The following is an 18,746-nucleotide window of genomic DNA, read 5'->3' on the forward strand; positions in this document are numbered from 1 at the left end:
GAAATAAATGATCCCCGAGAAGGGCACAATAAAACAATTATGATAATGCAACAATAGACTCCCAGCTCATCACATGCCCCTGCACGGCACATGGTTTCCCCGCAGAACATCCTGGGAACTGTAGTTCCCAGAGCTACAATTCCCAGGAAGCTTAACAAACTACAGTACCCATGCTGCTTTCAGAGGGGGAGGGAATCACGTACTGTACTTTAAATGTGAAAATATTGCGTTTTCAATCTGCTGGACGCACTTGATCTGCCCTTGTTTGTTTGTTTTTTTTAAAAAAAAACACCCAACAATACCCTAAAACAATAGCATATGAGAAACAAATATCAGCAGAAATGAATATGATGATGATGATTTATTTATACCCCGTCCATCTGGCTGGGCTTCGCAATCCCAAACCACTCTGGGCAGCTTCCAGCAACAGAGCCGTCTTTCCCATAGGGTTTATTACCGCGCCAGGGCGCAGTGGCAGGAAAGGGCTGGAGAAGCGCTCCGGGGACCAGCGAGGGAGGGATGGAGGCTGATCGCTGCGTGCCCGGCTCGCCGCCGCCGATCACCTCCTCCTGCCTTCCCCAGAACTGGACACAGGACTCCAGGTGTGGTCTGAGCGAGGCAGAATAGAGTGAGAGCTGGACCATAAAGAAGGCTGATCGCCGAAGGATTGATGCTTTTGAATTATGGTGCTGGAGGAGACTCTTGAGAGTCCCATGGACTGCAAGAAGATCAAACCTATCCATTCTTCAGGAAATCAGCCCTGAGTGCTCAATGGAAGGACAGATCCTGAAGCTGAGGCTCCAATACATGGTCACCTCATGAGAAGAGAAGAGAAGACTCCCTGGAAAAGACCCTGATGTTGGGAAAGATGGAGGGCACAAGGAGAAGGGGACGACAGAGGACAAGATGGTTGGACAGTGTTCTCGAAGCTACGAACATGAGTTTGACCAAACTGCGGGAGGCAGTGCAAGACAGGAGTGCCTGGCGTGCTCTGGTCCATGGGGTCATGAAGAGTCAGACATGACTAAATGACTAAACAACAACAAAGGTGCTATTTTTTTTATTTTGTTTCGGCTTGAGCTTCAGGTCCTCTCACTTCAGAATCGAAACCTCATTCTCAGGGTCAGGGGGCAGTTGCCTCTCAGCCCAGCCCAGCTCAGAGGGCTGGATGAATGCCACCCATTTTGCTGCTGGCTGGCTGATCACAGAGAGGCCCTGAGCATCACAGAATGTCACAGAAGACATTTGTGATGCAGGCGTTACCACGGGAGACAACAGAACTCCCTGCCTGAAGTCCGGTCAGAGCAGCAGAGCAGTTGTCCCAACTGGCAAACATGATGGAGGACATCGACCGTTGGTTGTCATTGCTTCTGCTTCTTTCCTGCCTGTGGGTAAGTAAGCTGCTACCTACTTTTTAAGCAGAGCTTGGACAGCCATCTGTCATGGATGCTTTTAATTGAGATTCCTGCCTCGCAGTGGGTTGGACTAGAGGACCCTTGGGTGTCCCTTCTAACTCTACAATTCTGAGCCTAGGGCTTGCCGATCAGAAGGTCGGCGGTTCGAATCCCCGCGACGGGGTGAGCTCCAGTTGTTTGGTCCCAGCTCCTGCCAACCTAGCAGTTCGAAAGCACGTCAAAGTGCAAGTAGATAAATAGGTACCGCTCCGGCAGGAAGGTGAACGGTGTTTCTGTGTGCTCCTCTGGTTCGCCAGAAGCGGCTTAGTCCTGCTGGCCACATGACCTGGAAGCTGTACGCTGGCTCCCTCGGCCAAGAATGTGAGATGAGTGCCGCAACCCCAGAGTCGGTCACGACTGGACCTAATGGTCAGGGGTCCCTTTATCTTTACCTTTAGCCCTCTCCTGGCTTGTGATTCCTAGCTGCCAGTGGCTTTCAGATGCAGATCACCTCTGACAGTGGAGGCAGAGGGACAGATGCCTCTCTGCACTCTTTTTGTACGGGCATTTCTCCTGCCTGGACAAAATGACCCCCCTCCCATCTCTCCCTCTGTGCTGTTCTGATGCTTTCAGAGGAAGCAGTGAGGGCCAATTTAAAGAAGGGGATTGGAAAAGTTCACGGAGGAAGAGAAGGCTATGGCTGGCTCCCAGCCACAATGGCTCGGCTCTGCCTCCACATTCAGAGGCAGGAAGGCTTGCGAATTCAAGTTGCTGGGATCCACAGGAGGCAAGGGTGCTCTTGGGCTCAGATCCTGCACCCACTAAACCAAGCCACTGTCCTCGGGGTGTCAGGGAGGATGTTGAAATAAGATTCAGCCGTCTGCCTGGGAGGAGGAAACTCCTTGCCCTTTGCTTCAGGCGGCAGAAAGCCTTGAACAGGCCCTGCAGACTATGAAAGGGATTCAGACCCATTCACCTCCCCGCCCCGCCCCCGCCTCTGTTGCCGTCGCTCTGTTGCCTTCAGCTCTGTTCTTTTTGCCTTGCTGTTCTCCAACAGGTTCTTCTTCGTCTCAAAAGAAGAAAAAGCACCGTGCAGCAGCACACAGATGAGTCTTGATTCCTGAAGTGCAGGGGGTTGGACTAGATTACTTTGGGGGTACCCTTTCAACTCTACAATTCTGTGATTCCATGAAAAATCAGACAGGCTGCATCATCTGTCCCAGTTCTCCAAAGGTCATAGAATTGTAGACACTGAGAGTCATCTAGATGGACCACTGGCCTGATCCAGCAGACTCTTATTATGCTCTTTTGTTGCCCTGCTTCTCTGGTTTTTCTTAGGTCGTGCAGGATCCTGACCTTATATCTGCACAACTTGGACAGGAAAGTGAAGCATCTCGCCCAGCAAAGGCAACTGATCTGCCGCAGGTAAGGCACTCCTAGAAACCGCCATGCGCTTGCAGTCTGAGGGGATGCAGATCCGAGGTTCCTTGTGCTCTTACATAAATAAAATATATTATTCACTTTATCATATCAAATAACTGGGTTAATATAACAGTTATTTATATAACAGTTACTGGGTCTTCTGCTTACTCTGTTGAACTTCATGAGTTATTTCCGTTGAACTCTAAGTTATTTGATATGATATAGTGAATAAGAGCACAACCGGTTACATCTTGTGTGTTTGTCAAAATACCATGAAACCTACAAAAGCAGATAGGCTCAAATGGAGAAGCAAGGACACCTGACCTAAAATTATTATTTTTTAATACCCCTGCACTCCTCTCTTCCCAGCTGAGTCTGCTGTCCCTAAAGTCCTGGTTTGGGGAAAAGGGTTTTAAAATATCTTTTTAAAATATGTGTTTTCTTCACAGAGCAAGGATGCGCTGCACCGGTGGACCTGACACCTGTCATCGCAGGAACTGCCGGGATGTGCTTCCTCCCCTTTGCAGTGACTGTTGCCGTCCATAAGTAACACCACCATTGCTTACTGCAGAGGTCTCCAATGTGGCGGGTTCAATCCCTGGCCTTCTTGTGGGTTGGACTGGGTGACCCTTGGGGGTCCCTTCCACCTCTACCACTGTATAATTCGGTGTTGAGATTCCTGCACTGAAGGGCAGTTGGACTACATGAGCCTCAGTTTCGCCCAGTTCCTTGCCTAACTTCCTCCAGGTAAAGGTCAATCAATCAATTAACCAACATAATATGGGCCTCTGGTCTATATATATAAAAATGTAGGTGCATGTTTGTACGGCCGCACCTTTCTCCACAACCGCTTGCCCGATCGCCCTCAAATTTGCCCACAACATCAGGTGCTCATGTGGGAGTGTCTCTATCCACTTACATTGGCCAGATGACACACGTAGGACAGGTAGAAACCTGGATTTCTGTACAAAAAAGTGCCCCCTCCAGTGGACATCCAACAAACAACATCCAACATACTGGCAAAATCCCGCCCACTCCCCATTTTTTAAAATTCCCCTTAATTTAGACCTTTATGCCTCTCCACAGGTCAAACAGCCCCCCGAGATCCATCCTGCCCCAGGACCAAGCCCGCCCAAGGAGACAGACCGCAGGGCCCAGGGATAGGTAAGACCTTGCCTGGGTGGGATAGGGGCGACCGAAATAGGGGGCAGGGATAGGTAAGCCCTTGCCTGGGTGGAGTGGGGGGTGGGACCGAATACGAGTCAGGGATAAGTCAAGCCTTGCCTGGGTGGGGTACGGGAGGCCAGAATAGGAGACAGGGATAGGTAATGGGACGGTACAGAGTGGGGGGAGACACAGGGATACGCCTATCTAAACATAACACACGGAAAACAGGGGGACTCTGACGGTCAGGGGAGTCTGAAGGGGGTCTCTGAACCTCCATTTAACAAACTGAGCCACAGCAACGCGTGGCAGGGCCAGCTAATAATCTATAAAACAATGTTAACAATGTTAACAAAATAGCAACTAACAACATAAGCTAAGCACTGTTAAGGTCATACACACTCTCTCTACACCTAGGGCTGCCATATTTCAAACAGTGAAAATCCTGACAGAGCTTTTTTGGCAAAATTGCTTTTTTAAAAATGCCGTTTTAGGGGGAAACGGCAAAACGGCATTGCCAACGTGAGCAGCTATACGTCTGGCTTTTCCCAGACATTTTCCCAATTTCATAGCTGCCAAGTTCTCCCTTTTTTTAAGGGAAATTCCCTTATGCTGAATAGGCTTCCTCGCGAGAAAAGGGAAAACTTGGCAGCTATGCAATTTCCACCCAGACGCTACTGCCGCCTGCAGAATTCTCGGAGATATAGCAAACCTATCTACCCCCCGTGACTCATTGCTGTTGCACTGAGCGGATCAATTTTCCAGGGGTTCCAGGCACAGGGCCCATGTTTCCTTCTGAAAATGAGGCACATTAAAACACCACAGATATATGGTTTATTCACACATATATACAAGCTGAGGCTACGATGGAGGGCTTCACAGCATTAACATCTCCAAAGGGCCTTGCTTTGCCAAGCCACAGCCTTGGAGTCAAAGAGAAATCAAGCATCGCTCTGTTTCTCTCATAGAACAGAATAATAGAACAGATTGGGAAAGGACCCCAAGGTCATCCAGTCCAACCCCCTGCAACGCAGGAACCTTTAGCCCAACATGGGACTCCAACCCATGACCTTGAGATTAAGAACCTCATGCTAAGTTATATAAGTTCCCATTACCTCACCAGGAAGTTGGCCTGGCTATTCTGAGAATTAGAAGGATGCCAAGGCTTTCAGCCTAACGCCAACTGATAAAAACATTTTATTATCTTTGTACTTTTGTCCCTCTGGCCAAGGGTCCTTTCTGGTTTATTTCTTTTTATCCTTCTGTTTTCTTTCACAATGTTCTTCTTTTTGTTCTGTTATGAAAAATGTACCCCAAAATGCGTTGCCTTTTAAGAAGGACAGACGCGGGTCGGAAGCTCCAAAATTTGCACTAAGTTCAGCTCCGCCGGGAAAATGACAGAGACCACACGATGCTGTCAGGAAAAACAAACTGATCCCTTTATTGCAGAATGCAAAGCTACAGCTGTAGGGTCCCTGCCTCTGGAAAGAAGGAAGGAACCCCGGGAAATGGTGAAGTCCCCCTATATACCCTCCTGTTCATGCATGGAAATCTCTGGACTAGGAGGGAGGGGGAGACAAGGGCGACGGGGTGCGGAGATGACTCTTCCTTTCAGATGGAGAGATGTCAATCTCTCTTCTCCTGTCGTTGATGGTGCTCCCTGTTGTTTGGCAGGAAGGGCAATCAGTCAAGATGGGTGCAGAGGTGGGGCAGTTCCTGGCGATTTCCATGGGGTGGAAGTCCGCCCGGCAGTGTTTTCCTCCAGGCCATGGAAGGGTGGGCTACGTTGAGGATGGCAATTTATTTGAATAAAGTTGTCAAGCTAATCTTTCTATTGTCCGTGTCTTCCTTCGTTGGGTATGGGACGGTGATGGGGAGGTTTCAGGGGGGCTTGGGGTCAGAGAAGGGTTGCACAGAAAATAAGTATGGAAAACATTTCTAATACATCCTGACGTATACAGTTCTAAAATATAAAACAGTGGTTTTCTAATACAAAGAGATACTAACAAACCTATTTTCTAATACAGAGGAACACTAGTCTAATTAATCAAGAGTAATACTGAGGTTGTGGTTAGGTTCTTAGGCATATAGGGAGGGACGCCTTTCAAGGGATATAAGGGGTTTCTCACATTTAAGGCACATAAGGCCAGCAGACATATAATCACAAGAAGCAAGCATATAATCACGAGAAGGTAAAAGTTCATAGCAAGTTTGTATAAGGTTTGTATAAAATGGTAAGGCTGTATAAAAATGGGCTGCGTTACTTGGTGGAGTTTATGATAATTGTCTGTGATAATTGTCTAGGCGAGGGTTGCATATGCTTGTCCTTAGGCGAAGGGGAAATGCAGATGTCTAGGCAAGGGTTGCATATGCTTGTCCTTAGGCGAAGGGGAAATGCAGAGTTTATGTTGGATTTTAGGAGGTGTTTGAATATGTTAATCCCTGCGGAGGGGGTGCGGGTCTGTGGAGGGAAGGAGAGCCAAGCTGTGGCGGCGAAATGGTGGTGCGAAGGACTCTGGGTAGCCGTAGCTGTCAAGCTGTGGTTACCCCTCTCTGTTCATTAATAATGGTGTCCTGCAACCCCCCCAATATGATTTTATAACAGTGTCCCCTCTCTGAGGCAATATTGTTGTGTAACAACCAATCATTGCCTCATATAATCGACAGTGACGCATTCTCCATTTCACTGTATGCAGCAGTATTCTAGCACTTATGGGAAAAACAAGTGGTCTATGCTTTACATTTACCAGAAGATCCACCAATATTGACTGGAAAGCGTAGTTTGTTTGTTTGTTTTTACCTTTTTGTGTGTTGTCAGGTGTCAAAGCTAGCTCTCCTCTGGTCTCACACCTCCATCATGGCACAGCAGCAACAATCCCTGGTGAATCCCCTTAGGGCTTTCATATCGACCATGTCACCTGGCACTCACCATAGCTGCCACAGGTTTGGACATGTCATGAGAGAGATGCCTTTGCCTTGGGCTTTCTATGGGATTTTTTTATTATAGGCTCTGGTCTTGCACTGTAGTAGGGAGTTGCTCAGTTACTCTTAAAGGGAGAAAGCTACTTGCACCTTGGATTCACTTGCCCAATTAGAACTGACCCAATTATAATTTATACAGCCCCATAAAAACCATTCTGAAAAGGGCACATGTCCAAATTGGTCAATTTAATTCTATAAGGAATCATTCCAGGTAAATCAAGGCATATACACCTTCTTGTATCTGCTGGTTTCATGAATCCTGAAACTGCTTCTTGGTAAAAAGAAGGCTGGCACACTACAAAGTGCCAGGTGAGATAAGGAAATGTGGTCATAAATTGATCTAAATCTCAACAATGGACTATGCAATCGCCTGATCTTTTAGAAAACATGAGTCCTCCATTGGGCGAGTCCTCCATTGGGCGTATAAGGAATAATACCACCATTGGGTGCATAAGGAATGTTACACTATACAATAACTAACTATACATAAAACATGAAAGCAATTACACACAAAAATGCCCCCCCCCCTTTTGTGGAAATAACATATACTTGTCAGACATAGGTCAAGGTTTCTGCAGAATATCACGTAACATAAAACATAATTATATATCAGTTGCACAATCTTGAGGGCACAGTCTAAAATAAAAAAAGAAATATCCTTGTAACTCATTCCCCCCCCCTTGTCCGTCCCATTTGACACATTTCAGCATTCCTACATAATAACACATAATGCATAAAACCTTCACATTGTTAAGTCTACACCATTTGTATATCTTGAGGCAATTGGGTGAACTTGAGATAATTCTTGCTGCTTTTGCATGTATTTCCAACCTTGGGCACAAGGGCTTTTCTTGTCTGCCTTTGAGTCACTGGGAGGAAGTTAACAGCACTTCTAAACCTTGCTGAAACATTATAGCTAAGAGATAAAATGCCCTTCATAATTCAATTACTTAGTTTCTCAAGTCTTTTATGGGAATAAATTGTTGTGGCCACTGTGATGCATTGGCAGGTTGGTAAGGTGGTGAGGGGATGGTATTAGCATTTGATTTCCTGTAAAACATCCTTTTGAAAATAGGCCTGTAGGGGGGTTGGGGCCTGAAGATATAATTAGTTAAATAATAATAATAATAAAGGGGAAAATATTCTATAAAGTTCTTCTTGGGAAGCTGCAAATAATATGTGATCATAGTTAAGCATTTTATTCATTTAAATATTATTATTATCATTCATATTTAATTACTGCTGTTATTGTCTACTCAGTCTGTTTAATTTACTTCACCTAGTTTGGCTGTGGAGGACAACAATTTTGTTAATTAGGACACAATTGATAAGTTATTAACATTTTCCATGTGTGGTTCTGAATTCTCTTGGAGGTTCGCGTATCCTGTTTGAAAGGGATTATTATTACTATTATTATTTACAGGAAAGAATGACTTAGATGCTACATTCGTATGTACAGGAAGAAAAAGTAGAAATAGAAAAAATGCATAAATAAAAACAAAATGATATTTAGATTACCACTCAAACAACAATTTTTTTTTTTAAGAAGGACTTGACACAAAAATCTCAGATTTAAAAAAAATTATTATCAAATAATATGAAGACATTATAAAGACCATACAGGTTAATATTGGCATTCCACGTGATGGACTGATGGACATGCCCCAAAATATAACAAAACAAAACACTGACATATGAGGAACCAAAATAAATAAATAAATGCTAAAACACACAATTTCTAATAATGAGCATCTCAAATGAAAATAAAGAGTAGCAATCTAAAGTTGTACAAGTATGGTTAGATTAATTTCATAGACATAATGGAAAAACTGATTTAATAAATGGAAGCAGATTATTTGTAAGCTAAAGAGAAGCGTCAAAGCCAAAGAGAAATAATAAAAGAGGAAAAAGGAAATTACTGTTTGTATCACTTCACTCCCCCCCCTTTTTTTTTTTGCTGTGGGAGAAAGGAAAAAATAAACACTTGTTACTGGAGTTTAGTCTTCTTAAAGGTTCACATATCCTTTAGAAATGTTCTTCCTGGGAAAGCTGTGAGAATAATTTTTGCATGTTAGGTTGGAACTTTGCAAGGGGGGAGGTTATGCAGGAGTTAATGCTTGGAGTGAAATGCAAATGCGAGATAAGTATCTGAAGGTGCTTCCTGAATACCCATTGGAAAGGGGGAGCAGACCCTTGGTTTGCATAGTCTGGAGTTTTTTTTCTAAGCCCTTGACTAAAATCACAATCAGTATCCTGTTGAAAGGGGAAACAAACAACAACAAAAAGTACTCAAGCGATGAAAGTACTCAAGCGATGAACTCAAAGTGGGAGTGCTGAGATATTTACCTCTGGAAAGAATTTTGCATATTAGATTTGGAATGATGGTCCAACACTTGACCCTTTTGTTTTCTCAAGTGACCCCCTGGAGTCAAAGACACATAAGGAAATTTAAACAAATTTTCCCCTGCATGGCACAGGCCCTTCAGCATTTGGTTGCTGTTTTTGTTTTGTTTTGTTTTTAACCTCCTTTTTCTCTCTATTTTTCTCTTCAAGCTGGCATAGCCTCTGTGCATGTACAAAGTTCATGATTCAGAAATCCATTGTACCACTTGAAAGTGTTGCTGGTGTTGGCTAAATTACCATTTGAATAGAGGAAGGGAAGGGTGAATAGGTTAGATTTTACACAGAAACCCAACAATTTACACTTCCACCAAACCAGCAACAAAAAGTGGTCAAATTAAATTATTTTTGGTCAGTTTAAATCCATTTCTATAGCTTTTGTGTCCTGAGATATTTCTGACACCTCTTACTTCCTGTTCCTTGCTGCTTAGGAAGCAGGCTTATAAATCTTAAACTTTAAATATATAAAACTTCAACATCCAGACAACCCAATGTTTTCACAGACAACCCAACCCAATACTTTCACAAGAAAGCTGCAATAAAAGTTTGGTCAAATTAAACTCCTTAATGAAGTCATGGCACTAATTAGCCATGTTTACTGTACTATATAAACATCTCATACCCCAGGCAAAATAAATCTTGATTTGCCCCCTTTATCTACAGGGTTCGGGGTGAATTCGTAATTGCAAATGTTTTCGTTTGTTTTTAATTAATTTATTACAGCCATGGCAGACTAAATTCTCTGCCCCCTTATCTATGGGTGATATGGCCAGAGCAGACTTAATGATATTCAACATTCTCACTCATCTCAGCCTCACCATCTTCCAGACTAATTCTTCTGGCCTTTATGTACAGGGATGGTCAAGGCTCATTCTGCTTGATTATGAATTTGTATGTGCTTGAACTGTTGGGTGGAGTTTTGCAGTTAAAAAATAGCTGACAATATGGTGGGGGGGGGGGGAAACACCAGACATTCATTTCCAATGTATGATATACCATCTCTACCTCTTTCTAAGTGGCACCTCAAACTCTTCATGCCAAACTTTAAAAATCTGTCTTTCCATCCTTCTCCACCAAAGAGTAAAGCTTGACTGAATTCAGGCCATTTCACTAAGCCACCAGAGTTTAAACTCACTTTTCAGTGCTTGAGTAATCTAGTCCACCCCTTCTGAAATATGGGGATCTCAACACTATCACCGCCCTTAGGATACACATACATTTGAGTACAGATGCCTGACTGGGAAGGAAACACGGGCTATGCCCTATCACGGAAGCACACGTGTGTACTAAGGGAAAAATAAGGAAGGGGAAGATTAAAAGTACCAACGTTATATAGAAGCCTTTAGCAAATCTTAAGATTGGATAAAGATTGGGAAATGTTCAAGACTTTCATATGTGCTTAAACTTTAAACCTTAATAGAGAAAGTGATAAAAACTTATATAATCACTCCATAACAACAATGACACTCTTGTTCCAACTCTGAAAACCAATAATCTTTCCTTGCCAGAAAGCAGAGCTGGGCTGAATTTCAACCCATCACCACATCAGACACATTGCCTTTCACATAGCTCTAAAATGGAAGTTAGAAGGGACCCTGAGGTCATTTAGTCTAACCCTCTAAGATACAGGATTCACAAGATTTGAATGAAAATACCAACTTTATACAGAACCCTTTAGCAGATGAGTTTTTTTCCTTAAGAGACTGATATCAGGAGCCCGACAATAACCCTTCTGTCCAACACAATCAAAGTTAAAACTAGACTCAGATAGACAATTCCTGGCTATGGAAGCTCTACTTTTGACAAACAAATCACCTTTATAGGAATAGCTGTTCAATTTTCCTTTAGTCAATATTCCTCTAGTCACTTGGAGAAAGACTCCCCTTTGTAGCCTCTCTCAATAACAACATTTGCACACCTCATTCTCATATTTATCATGTTTAAGATTGATTGGTTCAACATTGTTTCTTTATACTAGAAATTTAAAACAAGTTGGCAGTTTTAACTATGCACACTTAAGAAGGCAGTCTATGGATGTTGTGGCCAATCTAAACACAACCCCACAACATTTCTAAACATTGAGTACATCTCTTATCCACTTATAGCTGGAGTTTATGAAGTGAATATTTTCAAGTTTCGAAATTTTTTTCAAAGCATTGAGCAAGCATTTTCAAAGTTACAACTCTTTATTTTCTTCCATCCTGCCCCTCTTTTCTGTTGAAAAATGGGTAGGTACACACACACACACCTCTTTATACTTTTGGAGAGAGAAAAAAAACCCTTCTACAGCCTCTTTAAAACAAACCTTTACACACTACTTCCACTCTTTTTAATATTTGCCATGTTTTTGGGTTGATCAAGCCCTTACATAAAAATTATTTAAGCAAGCTTGCATTTTGTTTTGGTTTTTCCTTTTGTTTTTTTTTTAGACCCTGAAACATTTCTTAAATACAATTGGAGGCGTTTATCAGAGTTCAGACGGGAAGTAAGCTCTCCTTGGGCTTATTTCTCCCCTGAAGCCTGCAGAGTTGTCTCTTTGGACAGGGGTGCACCCATTTTTGCCCTGGTCAGTCTCCGAAGGGGCACTTGCGCAAGTTCTAGCCCTGGGCAGTCTCCGACGGGGCTGTGGGGTCTCTCGGGGTTCTGGGGACTCCTTGGGAACGTGGGGCACGTCTAAGGAAAGTGGACAGACTCCGATAGGAAAGTGGACCGACTCCGATAGGAAAGTGGGCTTGGGAAGGTTTGCTAAAGGGCTCTCTAAGGGAAAAATGGGGTTTGGAAAGTCTCCTTAGGAAAACGTTCTAGGAAAGTGGGCACACTCCGAGGAGGACTCTTATTCCCACCCACAATTTAATAGTGCCACAGCAATCTCCCTGCCTCTTGCTCTCTAGACTCAGGTCCTACTGAACGCTTGCCTACGCAATGCCAGATCGGACCTGAGGAATGAAAAGTAGGAAAAGGGAACGGGCGCACTTGCAATCTCTGGTCATGGGTCATACCTAACAAAAGGTCGCCATGGCAGAGGGGCGTCTTCACCCGGGATAGCTAAGCGAGAGAAGGGAGAGTTGCCAAGGCTCGCTATCTGGGCAAAACTCCGACGGACAACAAGCCTTGGGGAGGAAAAGGGCAGCCGCAAAACCTTCCAGCCTGGGCAGACTCCGACGGGCTTTGGGTTTTTTTGGCTATGAAAAATAGGAAAGAGTTTGATTGCTGTGACAATTCCCACCCCGAAAAGCCAATTTCCCTATTGATACTCACGTCGCAGCGCGCTGCCTTCTTTTCCTGAAGCTTGGTCACCTCGCAACAATCAGGAGAAGAAAAATCTTGTAAAATCAACCCCCACGGCCGTCTGGATCCTGTTTGTTTTCCCTGTGTGGTCCCGCTAAGGATCCCAGTTAGGCCAGAACTCCAGGGACAGTCGGGGAAGGGGATCCCCCCTGCAAATGGCTGGGTGCGCTTGGGCTCCCCAACCACGGCGCCCCAAGAGTACGGCTAAACGGAGTCTCCTGCCCTGGCTCGCCATATTGTTATGAAAAATGTACCCCAAAATGCGTTGCCTTTTAAGAAGGACAGACGCGGGTCGGAAGCTCCAAAATTTGCACTAAGTTCAGCTCCGCCGGGAAAATGACAGAGACCACACGATGCTGTCAGGAAAAACAAACTGATCCCTTTATTGCAGAATGCAAAGCTACAGCTGTAGGGTCCCTGCCTCTGGAAAGAAGGAAGGAACCCCGGGAAATGGTGAAGTCCCCCTATATACCCTCCTGTTCATGCATGGAAATCTCTGGACTAGGAGGGAGGGGGAGACAAGGGCGACGGGGTGCGGAGATGACTCTTCCTTTCAGATGGAGAGATGTCAATCTCTCTTCTCCTGTCGTTGATGGTGCTCCCTGTTGTTTGGCAGGAAGGGCAATCAGTCAAGATGGGTGCAGAGGTGGGGCAGTTCCTGGCGATTTCCATGGGGTGGAAGTCCGCCCGGCAGTGTTTTCCTCCAGGCCATGGAAGGGTGGGCTACGTTGAGGATGGCAATTTATTTGAATAAAGTTGTCAAGCTAATCTTTCTATTGTCCGTGTCTTCCTTCGTTGGGTATGGGACGGTGATGGGGAGGTTTCAGGGGGGCTTGGGGTCAGAGAAGGGTTGCACAGAAAATAAGTATGGAAAACATTTCTAATACATCCTGACGTATACAGTTCTAAAATATAAAACAGTGGTTTTCTAATACAAAGAGATACTAACAAACCTATTTTCTAATACAGAGGAACACTAGTCTAATTAATCAAGAGTAATACTGAGGTTGTGGTTAGGTTCTTAGGCATATAGGGAGGGACGCCTTTCAAGGGATATAAGGGGTTTCTCACATTTAAGGCACATAAGGCCAGCAGACATATAATCACAAGAAGCAAGCATATAATCACGAGAAGGTAAAAGTTCATAGCAAGTTTGTATAAGGTTTGTATAAAATGGTAAGGCTGTATAAAAATGGGCTGCGTTACTTGGTGGAGTTTATGATAATTGTCTGTGATAATTGTCTAGGCGAGGGTTGCATATGCTTGTCCTTAGGCGAAGGGGAAATGCAGATGTCTAGGCAAGGGTTGCATATGCTTGTCCTTAGGCGAAGGGGAAATGCAGAGTTTATGTTGGATTTTAGGAGGTGTTTGAATATGTTAATCCCTGCGGAGGGGGTGCGGGTCTGTGGAGGGAAGGAGAGCCAAGCTGTGGCGGCGAAATGGTGGTGCGAAGGACTCTGGGTAGCCGTAGCTGTCAAGCTGTGGTTACCCCTCTCTGTTCATTAATAATGGTGTCCTGCAACCCCCCCAATATGATTTTATAACAGTTCTAATAAGACTGCTCCCTTTCCCTTATGGGATATTCTAGAGCCCGTATAGCCATGAGTAACCAAACTAAGGCCCGGGGGCCAGATCCGACCCAATCGCCTTCTAAATCTGGCCCACGGATGGTCCGGGAATCAGCATGTTTTTACATGAATAGAATGTGCCCTTTTATTTAAAATGCATCTCTGGGTTATTTGTGAGGCATAGGATTTCGTTCTCCCCCCCCCCAAAAAATAGTCCAGCCCTCCACAAGGTCTGAGGGACAGTGGACTGGCCCCCTGCTGAAAATGTTTGCTGACCCCTGCCGTGCTGAGTCCTTTTGTAGGTTCTCTGTCAGTAGGGGAAAACAACAGAGGCCAACCAGAGAATATTGAGAAGCAAAGCAGCTTCTGCAACAGGGTCCCTGTTCCCCACACACAGGAGGAAGGAGAACCCTGAACAATGGTGCGCAAGTCCTTATATAGACTTTTGAAATTGCCCACCCTGTAGTCCAAGACCACCACCCCAAACATCATACATACTTCACAGGAGGAGGCGGTCTACAGCAGAACTCCTGCCTGCCAGGATACCTGATAATGATCACTGATTGCATTGCCTCGGCAGCCTGGCCATTCTTTTGTGATGGTCAATATTCTAGTTCCTGAGGCCAGGTCACAGGCTCACCCTGACCCTTAAGACAGGATTTGCAAGCAAAAAGACAATGGGAAGGCTTTCCCCATCTGCCTCCCTTCCTGCAGGGGAATATTGGAGGTCATTGGGAGAGTCAAAATGGCTTCAGGATTGCTCTCCCATACTATTTTCAGACACATGGTTCATATAATTAGATAGGTGTGCATTTATGAGTAAGGTAAAAGGTAAAGGAAACCCCAACAGTTCAGTCGCAGGCGACTCTGGGGTCGCGGCACTCATCTTGCATTATTGGCCGAGGGAGCCGGCGTACAGCTTCCAGGTCATGTGGCCAGCATGACAAAGCCGCTTCTGGCAAACCAGAGCAGCACATGGAAACGCCGTTTACCTTCACACTTGGAGCGGTACCTATTTATCTACTTGCACTTTGACGTGTTTTCGAACTGCTAGGTGGGCAGGAGCTGGGACCGAGCAAGGGGAGCTCACCCCGTCACGGGGTTTCGAACCGCCGACCTTCTGATCGGCAAGCCCTAGGCTCTGTGGTTTAACCCACAGCACCACCCACGTCCCAAAACTCATTTATGAGTATTTATTCTATATTTGGGGACATAGATGGTGCTGTGGGTTAAACCACAGAGCCTAGGGCTTGCTGATCAGAAGGTCGGTGGTTCGAATCCCTGCGACAGGGTGAGCTCCCGTCTCGGTCCCAGCTCCTGCCAACCTAGCAGTTCGAAAGCACGTCAAAGTGCAAGTAGATAAATAGGTACCGCTACAGCGGGAAGGTAAACGGCGTTTCTGTGTGCTGCTCTGGTTTGCCAGAAGCGGCTTTGTCATGCTGGCCACATGACCCGGAAGCTGTACGCCGGCTCCCTTGGCCAATAATGCAAGATGAGCGCCGCGACCCCAGAGTCGGTCACGACTGGACCTAATGGCCCGGGGTCCCTTTACCTTTTATTCTATATTTGAGACCTTAACATTCTTATAACATTCTGTTGCTGGTGACAAACAAGACAAAGTGAATGAAGGCCTGTTCTGACCTCCTTCCTTTGCCTTTCTGCCTCTCCCACCTGACGCCCTCCAAAAACCCCAGCGGCCCGGCCCACCCACCGGAACCATCCAACAACATCAGCTTCCTGGACTACAAGTCCCAAGAGTCCCGATGCCACTGCGCCTGAAGCCCCAAGTCCCGATGCCACTGCGCCTGAAGCCCCAAGGCCGCTGGCAACCAGCGATGCAGAGCGCCACCAGCCCGCCCACCCGCCAGTCCTGGATCTGTCGTTATTCAGGGCCCAGCCAAGCTGTACCAGGAGGCGTGCCAGTCTGCTGAGAAGGTGTGCCAGCCTGCTGTGCCTGGCCCACCAGCTGCGGGCGTCGCTGGAGCAGAGACAAGGGGCTGGAGAAGGGGCGCAATGGGCCATACATGGAGTACCCTCTCTGCCTGCTTTGCGGCCGCTGCAACCCCTACTGCATCCACCCGCCCACGCAGTACAGCCCTTCCCTCGTGGTTTGAGCATGCTGAGTGGCTGAGCGTGCAGGAAGGCAAGGTCCACATGCCGAACTCCTCCTGGATGCGCCTGGGCAAATGAAGTCCGAGCAAGAACTGTCAATGCCGGGCCCCAGCACGATGCTTCCCGTGTCCCCCAAGAAGCGCCCCAACATCCTGAAGCGGTTGCATCTCCGCATTAAGCAGTCCGAGGCCAATGAGTGGGGGCTGGTGTTGAAGCTGGACGCCTCCCGGACGTGCCCAGGCAAAGAGGGGCTGCCCTCCAAGCTGGACAGGAACAAAGGCAAGTGGTGGATGAGCAAGGCAGCTGCCCCCCAGCCTCGGTACCCAGAGAAAACCGTCCGCCTGCCCAGGAAGGTCTTGGCAGAGAGGCTGGACCTGAGCCTTAAAATCCACAGCAGGAGCATCCCAAAACCCATCCTGCAACCGAAAATGAAGCTCGAGACAGAACCGCCAATGTCGGCCCCCAGCACGATGCTTCCCGTGCCCCCAATCAGGCGCCGCAGAATCCTGGAGCCGCTGATTCTCTGGATTAAGAACTTCTTGCCGAGGGTGTGAGGCCAAGCCGGCAAGCCCCCCAAGAGGCAGTCCCCCGAGATGCCGTGGTCCCCTTCGTCCTCTCCCGATGCCTCCAAAACACGAGGGGATCTTGCCGCACAGGCAGGACTCTCAGGAGCCCGCAGAAAAGTCCGGGGCGCTGAAGAAATTGTCCAGTGCAATTCAGGAAGGCCTCGTCCAAGCAGGAATCCCGCCTTGGCAAAGACGCTCAGCCCTCTTGCCTTTGCGTGGAAAAGGCCCCTTGGCCAGAGGGACCTTGGCTTTCCTTATCCTCCACAGGCAGGACACACCAGGTCTGTGTTGCTTCTTTCTCTGTGAGCTGGGGGGGGGGGCAGAGAAAGAGGCCATCGCCGCCTCTTGTGGGAGAGAGTTCCACAGTTCGACTGCAGGGTGCGTGATGGGCTGGAATGGATCTAGTCCCCCCATCCCAGACCCATCAACTGCCCCAGTTTGAGCAAAGCATCCTGGAATTACAGCAGCAGCCATGCCAGCTCGATCCCAGGCCTGAGGAGACGCTGGCTGTCCTTGACGTGACCAGGCCAGCAGGACAGGACAGGGGACCCTTTCCGGCGCTGCCAAGAGAAGGAGGCCGGTGACACTTATCGCCCCCCCCCTTCCTTGTTATCAGCAGGTGCCAAGGGACGGGCACTTTCCCCACCCGCATCGTGTTGCCTGGCAGAAGTGTGACGGAGCCGGGCCAGAGTCTGGCCCATCCAGCCCCCCAGAAATCCCACCAGAGGGATGGAGCCTCTCTCTGATTGGCCAGCAGCCCTTTTGGAGGGAAAATAAAAGGAGCCGTTTCTGAGGGAGAGAGTTTGGTTTGGGAGAAGAGGCAGGGGGGAGATAGGGAGGAGGAGAGGGCTTGCCTGAGGGAGAACTGGGTCTGACTGGGCCTGATCCTTCACCCTGAGGAGAGGAAAGGCCCTCCCAGTTTGGAGAGGGAGACCCGGTTGGGGGTCTGGTCTGGGGAAGCAGCTCCCCCTGGGTCTCCTTCCAGGGCCTCTAGGGAGAAAAGACCCCCAAGCCAGTCACTGGGGGGGGGAGGGGACCCCCTGAGGCTCCCTTTGCTTCTTCCTCCCTCCCTGGAACCTGCAGGTTCTGAGCCAGGCACCCCCAAACTCCGGCCCTCCAGATGTTTTGAGACTACAATTCCCAGCATCCCTGCCTGGCCACTGGTCCTGTTAGCTAGGGATCATGGGAGTTGTAGTCCCAAAACATCTGGAGGGCCGCAGTTTGGGGGTGCCTGTAGACTGAGCTCCTCAGGAAGGACAAAGGCGGCTGAACCTGCAAACCTAGCCAGGATGGAAGGAGGAAGAGAATAATAATAATAATAATAACAACAACAACAACAACAATAATTTATTATTTATACCCCACCCAACAACAACAACAACAACAACAACAACAACAACAACAACAACAACAACAATAATTTATTATTTATACCCCGCCCATCTGGCTGGGTTTCCCCAGCCACTCTGGGCGGCTTCCAACCGAATATTAAAAACAGTACAGCATCTTCGAGTAAAAAGGGAAGGAAATAGTTTGGATTTGCAGAAATTGGGATGCTTAAAGCAACATGAGTGTGAAACGATAGGTAAAAACAGAGACAGTATTGATTGTATATACATTCGACAATAAAAGGAAAAAAAAGGTATGCTGATGGAGATAACAGGAAGTCCAAAGTTAAAACATTCTTCTTCTTTTTTAACGTATTTGTATATACAGTTTTCTTAATCTTTAAGTTTTCTTTTTGTTGTTTTAGTGCTTTTTGTATTTATATATACTTTTCCCCCCTCCCTTTCTCCTTTTTGTTGAGAAAGGAGGGCCTGAGACATTGTATGGAAAGTGTAAAAAATGTA

General features: G+C 46.7%; 1 long non-coding RNA gene across 1 annotated transcript; it reads left to right on the forward strand.

The window, feature by feature from the left end:
- The first annotated feature begins 2,587 nt into the window (after positions 1–2,587).
- On the forward strand, positions 2,588–4,021 carry LOC132591849 (uncharacterized). Its single transcript, XR_009557265.1, has 4 exons — positions 2,588–2,627; positions 2,733–2,819; positions 3,266–3,563; positions 3,903–4,021. It is a non-coding gene; the product is annotated as an uncharacterized LOC132591849 (long non-coding RNA).
- The last annotated feature ends 14,725 nt before the right edge of the window (positions 4,022–18,746 follow it).

This window comes from Zootoca vivipara, chromosome 3, assembly GCF_963506605.1.
Source record: "Zootoca vivipara chromosome 3, rZooViv1.1, whole genome shotgun sequence".
Taxonomy (NCBI): domain Eukaryota; kingdom Metazoa; phylum Chordata; class Lepidosauria; order Squamata; family Lacertidae; genus Zootoca; species Zootoca vivipara.